Raw genomic sequence first — 11,106 nt, forward strand, 5'->3', positions numbered from 1 at the left:
TCTAAAAAAAATTCAGTCCATGTCTCCCCACTCCTCAAGAATCTCCAGTGGTTGCCCATCCACCTCTGCATCAAACAAAAACTCCTCACTATTGGCTTTAATCCACTCCATCAGCTTGGCCCCTCCAATCTCACCTTGCCTATTTCCTTCTTTAGTTCAATCCATACACTCGTCTTTTCTAATGCCCACCTATTCACTGTACCTCAAGCTCATCTATTTTTCTACTGACTCCTTTCCCATATCCTCCCTTTTTCCCATTCCCTCTCCTCACCTTCGAAGCCTTATTAAAATCACATCTCATCCAAGAATCCTTCCTTGACTAAGCCCTCAATTCTCTTTCTTTCTCTCCCTTCTGCCTCACTTACTCACTTGGATCTCTACCCTTTAAGCACTTGGTTAGTCAATCTCACCCCCACAGAATTTATGCACACATCTGTAATTCATTTGTTTATATCAAAGTCGGTCTCCCTCTCTAGACTGTCAGCTCCTTGCCGACAGGGAACATGTCTAACAACTCAGTTGTATTTTACTTTCCCAAGCACTTAGGATAATGTGCTGCTTACAGTAAGTTCTCAATAATTACCACTGACTGATTCATAGATACTAATAATTGACTAAATCCCTTGTGTCTCAAACAATGCTGTTCAATTCTACCAACTCTGTAATGCCTGTTAACTTGTTTTCATATGTATATATCTATAATTCCCATTTCTTTATATTGATGCTATTGATGTCTGTTTACTTGTTTTGATGTCTGTCTCCCCCCTTCTAGACTTTAAGCCCATTGTGGGCAGGAACTGTCACTATTGCTGAATTGTACTTTCCAAGTGCTTAGTGCAGTGCTCTGCACACAGTAAATGCTCAATAAATATGACTGAATGAATGAATGAATGACACATGGAACTCAAAATCTATTGACTTATCATTATATTATTGTATTATTATTATTTTTTCTACACAAAGTAACTACTGAATTAATATCATTGATTGACCAAAAATGTTATTTATAGTGATTCCTAAGGTTGTAGAAGATGACTGACTGCTATGGCTGGATTGATGAGAAATGCTTTGTAACAGGAGTAAGCAAAAACATTTCAGCTGAACTTTCATTGTCATATTTATTGAGTACTTACTTTGTGCAAAGCACTGTACTAAGCACTTGAATTTGTCCACACTACTGACCCACCTGCTCCCAAAGATCCCTTGGGAGACCTGACTCCCTCCACCTTCCCAGGGCTTCGGAGGGAGAGCTGGGGGTGTCTTCTATATTATGCTATTTGTTACGTAAACCAGGCACTGTATTAATCCCTGAGGTAAATATAGGCTAAACAGGTTGGATACAGTCCATGTCCCACATGGAACTCACAGTATTAATCCCCATTTTACAGATGAGGTAACTGAGGCACAGAGAAGTTAAGTGACTTGCACAAAGTTACAAGGCAGACAAGCGGCAGAGCTGGGATTAGAATATGCATCCTTTGGACTCTTCCTTATTTCTCCACCCTCAAATCTTTGAAACTTCCTCATTCAATAGAAGTCTGATTTGTAGAAAATGAAGGCAGTTTTTCAAAGCCCTACTGAGAGCTCACCTCCTCCAGGAGGCCTTCCCAGACTGAGCCCCCTCCTTCTTCTCCCCCTCCTCCCCTTCCCCATCCCCCCGCCTTACCTCCTTCCCCTCCCCACAGCACCTGTATATATGTATATATGTTTGTACAGATTTATTACTCTATTTATTTTACTTGTACATATTTATTCTATTTATTTTATTTTGTTAATATGTTTTGTTTTGTTGTCTGTCTCCCCCCTTCTAGACTGTGAGCCCACTGTTGGGTAGGGACCGTCTCTAGATGTTGCCAACTTGTACTTCCCAAGCGCTTAGTACAGTGCTCTGCACACAGTAGGTGCTCAATAAATATGATTGAATGAATGAATTAATTGATCAATGAGTGACTATTTCTTCAGTGCATTGATGTTGATTTTTCATTGTGAGTACCCGGAAGAAATAGAGGAGGGTTTGAGGAGGGATGGGCTTCAAAGAGCAAAGGACAGAAAGTGGCCATTTTGGGTCTCTTCAGCCCTGACTGGAAACTCTTAGGTCTGGTCTCTATATGTTGCCAACTTGTACTTCCCAAGCGCATAGTACAGTGCTCTGCACACAGTAAGCGCTCAATAAACACGATTGATTGATTGATTGATTGATTGGTCAGAGAACTGGGATGAGCCATTTTGGGGATCCAGCCCAGAAAGTTGTGGGGGGCATCACCTCCATCACTGCTAGGAAGGGAGAAGCAGCATGGGCTAGTGGATAGAGCATGGGCCTGGGTTTCAGAAAGACCTGAGTTCTAATTCCGGCTCCTTCCGTCTGCTGTGGGACCTAAGGCAAGTCACTTACTTCTCTGTGCCTCAGTTACCTCCTCATCTGTAAAATGGGGATTAAGACTGTGAGTCCTATATGGGACAGGGACTGCGTCCAACATGATTATCTTGTATCTATCCCAGCACAATCAATCAGTCAATCAATCAATCGTATTTATTGAGCGCTTACTATGTGCAGAGCACTGTACTAAGCGCTTGGGAAGCACAAATTGGCAACACATAGAGACAGTCCCTACCCAACAGTAGGCTCACAGTCTAAAAGGGGGAGACAGAGAACAAAACCAAACATACCAACAAAATAAAATAAATAGGATAGAAATGTACAAGTAAAATAAATAAATAAATAAATAAATAGAGTAATAAATATATACAACCAAATATACATTAAGCACAAATTAAGCACTTAAAAATACCATTTATTATTATTATTATTATTATTGTTATTATGCATCAACTCAAACAATACTAAACTATACCATTTTCAGTGGAGATATGGAAGAAGTAGACCACATGGAAAAGCCACGTTGCCTAGTGGATCTGGGAGTCAGAAGGACCTTGGTTCTAATTCCGGCTCTGCCACTTATCTGTTGTGTGACCTTGGGCAAGTCTCTTCACTTCTCTGGGCCTCAGTTACCACAGCTCTAAAATGGGGAATCAGACAGTGAGCCCCCTGTGGGACCGGGATTATGTCCAACCTGATTAACCTGTGTTTACCCAGTGCTTAGTATAGTGCCTGGCACATAGTAAGCACTTGACAAATGCCATTAAAAGAAAAAAAAAAACTCACTATCTTCAAAGAAAATGTAACGTGTGCCTCATGTTTCTTAACCACCTTCATAATAGTAATAATAATAATGGTATTTGTCAAGCGCTTACTATGTGCCGAGCACTGTTCTAAGCTGGGATAGATACAATATTATCAGGTTTTCCCAAGTGGGGCTCACAGTCTTCATCCCCATTTTACAGATGAGGTAACTGAGGCTCAGAGAAGTTGTGACTTGCGCAAGTTGACAAGTGGAGGAGCCAGATTTAGAACCCACGACCTCTGACTACTAAGCATGGCGCAGTGGAGAAGCAGCATGGCTCAGTGGAAAGAGCACAGGCTTTGGAGTCAGAGGTCATGGGTTCAAATCCCAGCTTCGCCACTTGTCAGCTGTGTGACTTTGGGCAAGTCACTTCACTTCTCTGGGCCTCAGTCATCTCATCTGCAAAATGGGGACTAGGACTGTGAGCCCTCAGTGGGACAACCTGATCACCTTGTAACTTCCCCAGCGCTTAGAACAGTGCTTTGCACATAGTAAGTGCTTAATAAATGCCATTATTATTATTATTAAGCCCGTGATCTTTCCACTAAGCTACGATAAAACTGTTGTTAAAATTATTTAATGGGCACGACACTCTTAAGCCTTTGGAAAGATTCCTCATATAGTTTTCCTGAGAAAGAAGGAGTCATGTTTTTGCTGGGAATTGGTTTTTGAGTTGAGAACTTTGTAATGGAATTCTAAACTTTATGCCAATTTTGCCAGTCTAAGAATGGCAAAATGTGTTCCTTTCTAATACATTGCACATATATGGTTAGACTGGAAAATTATGACTGCACTTCTACAAAGAGAACGTAAAGAAGGGCATTTTCATGCATCCTCAGAAATCCACAGGGTCCCTGTTTTTTCCACTGTTAAATCCCTCATATTTAGGGTGATTGTCTGAGCACCCCTAGATGGCAGGAGCAATTCACTGATCACAGCAGGAAAGGGCTCAACTAACAGACATGTCAAAAGATTCCGTCGTCTATTATTAGGGTACGGTTTTCAGACCGGAAAAATTTTGACTGAAGGGGGTTTATTATTCTGTTTGATCCTTAAAAATGAGGGTAAAATTTGAGTTTGCATTTTAAAACTGAGGAGCTAGTTTTTCTTTTATTTTTATGATGCGTCTTTCCCAAATGTGTGGAAGTGTTTCTTCTGTGATCATTTTCCTCTCTGGCTTTGCCCAAAATGCAGATGGAAGCAGCGTTGCCTAGTAATAATAATGGTGGTATTTGTTAAGCGCTTACTATGTGCAAAGCACTGTTCTAAGCACTGGGAGGATACAAGGTGATCAGGTTGTCCCACTTGGGGCTCACAGTCTTAATCCCCATTTTACAGATGAGGTAACTGAGGCACAGAGAAGTTAAGTGACTTGCCCAAGGTCACACAGCTGACAAGTGGAGTCAGAATTTGAACCCAAGACCTCTGACTTCCAAGCCCACACTCTTTCCGCTGAGCCACGCTACTTCCCCTATTGGATAGAGTAGCAGCCTGGGAGTCAGAAGGACCTGGGTTCTAATGCCGACTCTGCCACTTGTCTGCTGGCTGACCTTGGGTAAGTCACTTCAGTTCTCTGTGCCTCAGTTACTCCATCTGTAAAATGGGGATTAAGACTGTGAGCCCCACCTGGGACATGGACTATGTCCAACCTGATTACCTTGTATATACCGCAGTGTTTAGAACAGTGCTTGACCCATAATAAGTGCTTAACAAATACCTTAAAAAAGTTGGTATAGATATAGACATACAAACCTAGATATGCATATATATGTATATATAATAATGATAATAATGATGGCATTTATTAAGCGCTTACTATGTGGAAAGCACTGTTCTAAGCGCTGGGGGGATACAAGATGATCAGGTTGTCCCACGTGGGGCTCACAGTCTTCATCCCCATTTTACAGATGAGGGAACTGAGGCTCAGAGAAGTTAAGTGACTTGCCCAAGGTCACCCAGCAGACATGTGGCAGAGCCAGGATTTGAACCTCCGACTCTGACTAGACTCCGACCTCCGACTCCGACTAGATGGATACATATCTAGATGGATAGATAGATATGTATATAGCAAATGCAAGGAAATCTTCCTTAGTTTAGGATATTAGGATTTAGAGTGAATCCAAAACTTAACAATACAGGACAGGACATCCTTGATTTAAGACATTTTAAATAAAGATGAAAGTCTTTTACCTAGTTCTAGCTTTACAACACATTGATTTTAACTTCATAGTATGGCTCTATCTCTGGGTGGTCATGGGATGGCAGAGGTCATGGAGTGGGAGAGATTTGGGAGAAAGAAGGCACAGGAGCTGTGGGAAAATGACAGATGAAGTTTTAAGGGGGTAGGGGGAGAGTGTTATCTTATAATGATAATAATAAATGTGGTATTTGTTAAGCACTTCTCTGCCAAGGATTGTACTAAGTAGTGGGATATTAATAATAACAATGGCATTTATTAAGCACTTACTATGTGCAAAGCACTGGGGAGGTTACAAAGTGATCATGGGGCTCACAGTCTTAATCCCCATTTTACAGGTGAGGTAACTGAAGGACAGAGGAGTTAAGTGACTTGCCCAAAGTCACACAGCTGACAATTGGCAGAGATCGGATTTGAACCCATGACCTCTGACTCCAAAGCCTGTGCTCTTTCCACTGAGCCACGCTGCTTCTCTAACTGGGATAGATACGAGATAATCAGATTCCCCAAGTAGGACGGAGTACAGGTATTGAATCCCCATTTTACAGTTGAGGGAACTGAGGCCCAGAGAAGTTAAGTGACTTGCCACAACAAACAAGTGGCAGAGCCAGGATTAGAACCCAGGTCCTCGAACTCCCAGGCCTATGTTCTTTTCCATTAGAACACGCCCCAGGAAGGCTGGTCACTGCTGTTGAAGTACAAGTCAGTTATCCTAACATGGAAACTCTTAAGCTCAATATCGATACATAAATTTAGGTATATTACTTCTCTGTAATAGAGCCAATATACAGTTCTGGGTAACCTTGGTAAAAGCAGCATGGCTCAGTGGAGAGAGCCCGGGCTTTGGAGTCAGAGGTCATGGGTTCAAATCCCAGCTCCACCACTTGTCAGCTGTGTGACTTTGGGCAAGTTACTTCACTTCTCTGGGCCTCAGTTACCTCATCTGTAAAATGGGGATTAAGACTGTGAGCCCGCCTTGGGACAACCTGATCACCTTGTATCCCCCCAGCTCTAAGAACAGTGCTTTGCATATAGTAAGTGCTTAATAAATGCCATTATTATTATTATTATTAAAAACAGGATACCTGAGCTTGATTCAGGAACCAATCACCATTCACCATTTATAACATTATTCGTGTGATAGAATTAGTTCTGATTTAGGAACCGTCTCTATATGTTGCCGACTTGTACTTCCCAAGCGCTTAGTACAGTGCTCCGCACACAGTAAGTGCTCAATAAATATGATTGAATGAATGAATACCAGTTTACTTGTACATATTTACTATTCTATTTATTTTTTTAACAATGTGCATATGGCTTTAATTCTCTTGTTCTGACGATTTTGACACCTGTCTCGATGTTTTGTTTTGTTGTCTGTCTCCCCGTTCTAGACTATGAGCCCGTTGTTGGGTAGGGACCGTCTCTCTATGTTGCCGACTTGGACTTCCCAAGCGCTTAGTACAGTGCTCTGCACACAGTAAGCGCTCAATAAACACGATTGAAAGAACGAATGAATGCATTTCAACATGATACACTTTTTGTGAACCAGTTTAGTCCAAAATCGGAGGAATCCTTTTATCCAAATTTTAGTTTAGAGGTGAGCACTGTTACTCACTTCTACCAGGGCATACGTTTACACTCTGCATTTTAGGTAGAATGTGATTTAAAGTTAGGAAATGTTCTTCTGGCAATTTGTAACTGCCTGGATACAGCATGAAAAGCAGCATGGCCTAGGGGAAAGAGTATGGGCCTGGGAGTTGGAAAGACCTGAGTTCTAATGCTGCCCTTGACACTTGTCCGCTGTGTGGCTCTAGGCAACTCACTTAACTTCTCTGGGCCTCAGTTACCTCATCTGTAAAATGGGGATGAAGAAGGTTAGCCCCATGTGGGACAGGGATTATTATTCAACCTGATTATCTTGTATCCACCCCAGTGCGTAGTGCCTGGCACACGGTAAATGCATAACAAATACCATTTTTTAAAAAAGGCACAATTTCAGAAAAAAATCAGTTGTGGACAGGTGTGTGGTGTCAAATGCCCGATCAGTACTGCAACCTGAATTTCCCTTACTCTGGGGTTGTATCAAAAACATAACCTCTGCATCAAAGGGCAACAGGGGAATTTTAAAGCAAAAGAAAGGTGAGTGAAATTGATCATTCCTGCTAATAAATTGAGGAAACTAGATTTCACAGAATGGAGAGGAGGGAAATCTTCCAGGAGTGTACTCTGATTTTTTCAACTTTAAACGATTAAAAATAAATACCTCAGGGTTAGACATTGGTTTAAATTGATAAAACTCTAAAAAATTCTATACTGTATTTAGGTAACTGAGTCATAACTTTCCCCAAAAGTATTGGAAAGAGGCTGAAACATGGTGGACTTAGTCTAATAGTCAAACCTACTTTATCTCTTGGGCAAATTGGAAAATTTACAAGCGTCTGCCATGGGCATCCCATCAGTGTTTTCCTTTTTTATGGTATTTATTAAGTGCTCACTATGTGCCAGGCACTGTACTAGGCTCTGGGTAGGTAAAAGATAATTGGGTTGGATGCAATCTCTGTCTTACATATGGCATACAGTGCTAGTACAGTGCCTCAAACAAAGGAAGGGCTTAACAGATACCACAAAAACCCAAAAATCTGACAGGATTTGAAAGAAATTTACAGGATTTGATTGAAAGAGAGGGAATGGCCAAGAATAATGCCTCAGAAATGGGGAGGATGCCCAGCGCTTAGAATAGTGCTTTGCACATAATAAGTGCTTAATAAATGCCATCATTATTATAATTATGGGGTTGTCAGCTGTGACCAGAAATTTAAGGGAGGAAAATAATAATAATAATAATAATAATAATAATAATAATAATGACAGCATGCATTAAGCACTTACTATGTGCAAAGCACTGTTCTAAGCGCTGATAATAATGATGGCATTTATTAAGCGTTTACTATGTGCAAAGCACTGTTCTAAGCGCTGGGGAGGTTACAAGTTGATCAGGTTGTCCCATGGGGGTTTCACAGCCTTCATCCCCATTTTACAGATGAGGTAACTGAGGCCCAGAGAAGTGAAGTGACTTGCCCCAAGTCACACAGCTGACAATTGGTGAAGGTTTGGGAGGGAAGATGCAAAGTTCAGTATCAGACATCTTGAGCTTGAGATGCCAGCAGGACATCCCTGAAGAGATGCCCTGGAGGCAGGAGGCGATTTATAATTTATTTATTTATTTATTTATTTATTTTATTTATTTATAATTCAATAAATATGATTGATGATAATTTATAAATATATATAAATTTATAATTTATAAATTTATAATTTGTAATTATAATTATAATTGCGATTTATAATTGCAGAGAAGGAGAGAGTCAGGGCTAGTGAGGTAGATTTGAGAGTTGTGGGAGTGAACGAACTCTCCAAGTGAGTGAGTATAGATTGAAAATAGAAGGGCACACAGGGCTCTGCCTCGTTGGACACCCACAATTAGGGGCTGAGGGGCAGAAGAGCCAGCGAAGGAGACTTAAAAAGATGGACCAGAGAAGTCAGACAAAAACCGGGGAAGAAATGTGACAAAAGATTCCATGATAGGGCAGCACATTTTTCGCTGTGGCCCGTTATTCAGGCAAAATCCTTCAAGATTCCTGAAGCCAGCATGGCTTAGTGGAAAGAGTAAGGATCTGGGAATCAGAGGACCTGCGTTCTAATGCTGCCTCCATTACTTTGCTGCATGACCTTGGGCAAGTCTTTTAACTTCTCTGTGCCTCAGAGAAGCAGTGGAGAAGTTACAAAGTAATCAGGTTGGACACAGTCCTTGTCCCACATGGGGCTTACATTATTAATTCCAATTTTACGAAGGAGGGACTGAGGCACAGAGAAACTGTGACTTGCTCAAGGTCATGCAGCAGGTATGTCGCGGAGCTGGGATTAGAACTCAGGTCAGTCAATCAATCAATGACATTTATTGTTCACTTACTATGTGAAGTGTCAGTCAATTAGTCAATGGTATTTATTGAACACTTACTATGTGGGAAAGCAACGTGGCTTAGTGGAAGGAACACAGTCTTCGGAGTCAGAGGACATGGGTTCTAATCCCGGCTCCCCCACTTGTCTGCTGTGTGACCTTGGGCAAGCTGCTTAACTTCTCTGTGCCTCAGTTACCACATCTGTGAAATGGGGATTAAAGCTGTGAGCCCGCTGAGGGACAAACTGATTACCTTGTATCTATTCCAGCGCCTAGAATGGTGCTCATCACATAGTGAGCGCTTAACAAATACCAAAATAATAATTATTGTTATTATATGTGCAGAGCACTGTTCTAAGTGCTTGGGAGAGTGCAATGCAGCAGAATTAATAGACACATTCCCTGCCCATGATGAGCTTACAGTCTAGGCCCTTGTGACTCTAGGCCCATTCTCTCTCCACTAGGCCATGCTGCTTCTCTTCTATTTCCCTTGTCTAAAATTTATTTTAATGTCCATCTCCCCGTTTAGGTTGAGTGAGCGGGAAGTCATGTCTACCAACACTTCTGTACTCTCCCAAGTGCCAAGTGCTCCCCACAGCACCTGTATATATGTATATATGGTTGTACATATTTATTACTCTATTTATTTATTTATTTACTTATCTTACTTGTACATTTCTATCCTATTTATTTTATTTTGTTGGTATGTTTTTGTTCTGTTCTCTGTCTCCCCTTTTTAGACTGTGAGCCCAATGTTGGGTAGGGACTGTCTCTATGTGTTGCCAATTTGTACTTCCCAAGCGCTTAGTACAGTGCTCTGCACATAGTAAGCGCTCAATAAATACGATTGATTGATTGATTGATAGTGTTGTTAGACATACCTCCCTGCTCGCTCACTCCAACCTAGAAGCAACATGGCTCGGTGGAAAGAGCACGGGCTCGGGAGTCAGAGGTCATGGGTTCTAATCCCGGCTCCCCCACATGTCTGCTGTGTGACCTTGGGCAAGTCACTTCTCTGAGCCTCAATTACCTCATCCGTAAAAGGGGGATTAAGACTGTGAGCCCCACGTGGGACAACTGGATCACCTTGTATCCCCCCAGTGCTTAAAACAGTGCTTTGCACATAGTAAGTGCTTAACAAATACCATTATTATTATTATGTGGGGGAGATGGACAATAAAATACATTTCAAAGATGGGAAATGGAAGAGAAACAGCATGGCCTAGTGGATAAAACACAGTCCTGGGAGTCAGAAGAACCTGGATTCTCATCCCTGCCCTGTCATTTGTCTGCTTTGTGACCTTGGGCAAGTCACTTTACTTCCCTGTGCCTTAGTTACTTCATCTGTAAAATGGAGCCTAAGACTGCAAGCCCTGTGTGGGAGAGGGACTGTGTCCTATCCAATTAACCTGTATCCACCCCAGCGTTTAGTACAGTGCTTGGCACACATTAAGCGATTAACAAAACCACAGTTATCTTCATTATTAGTTAATTACCCTGCACACAGAGCTGGGAGGTTGTTGGTATGAAATTAATGGATTAGGAGGGGGTTGAATTGGGCAGGGAGGTTGCTGTAGAGGACATGAATTTGTGCATGAAAACAGGGGCAGTTGATTAGGGTATCCAGGTGAGACATGATGGCCTAGAATAAGTAATAATAATAATAATAATGGCATTTATTAAGCACTTACTATGTGTAAAGCACTGTTCTAAGCACTGAGGAGGTTACAAGTTGATCAGGTTGTCCCATGGGGGGCTCACAGTCTTCA

This window comes from Tachyglossus aculeatus, chromosome 1 (assembly GCF_015852505.1).
Source record: "Tachyglossus aculeatus isolate mTacAcu1 chromosome 1, mTacAcu1.pri, whole genome shotgun sequence".
Classification (NCBI taxonomy): domain Eukaryota; kingdom Metazoa; phylum Chordata; class Mammalia; order Monotremata; family Tachyglossidae; genus Tachyglossus; species Tachyglossus aculeatus.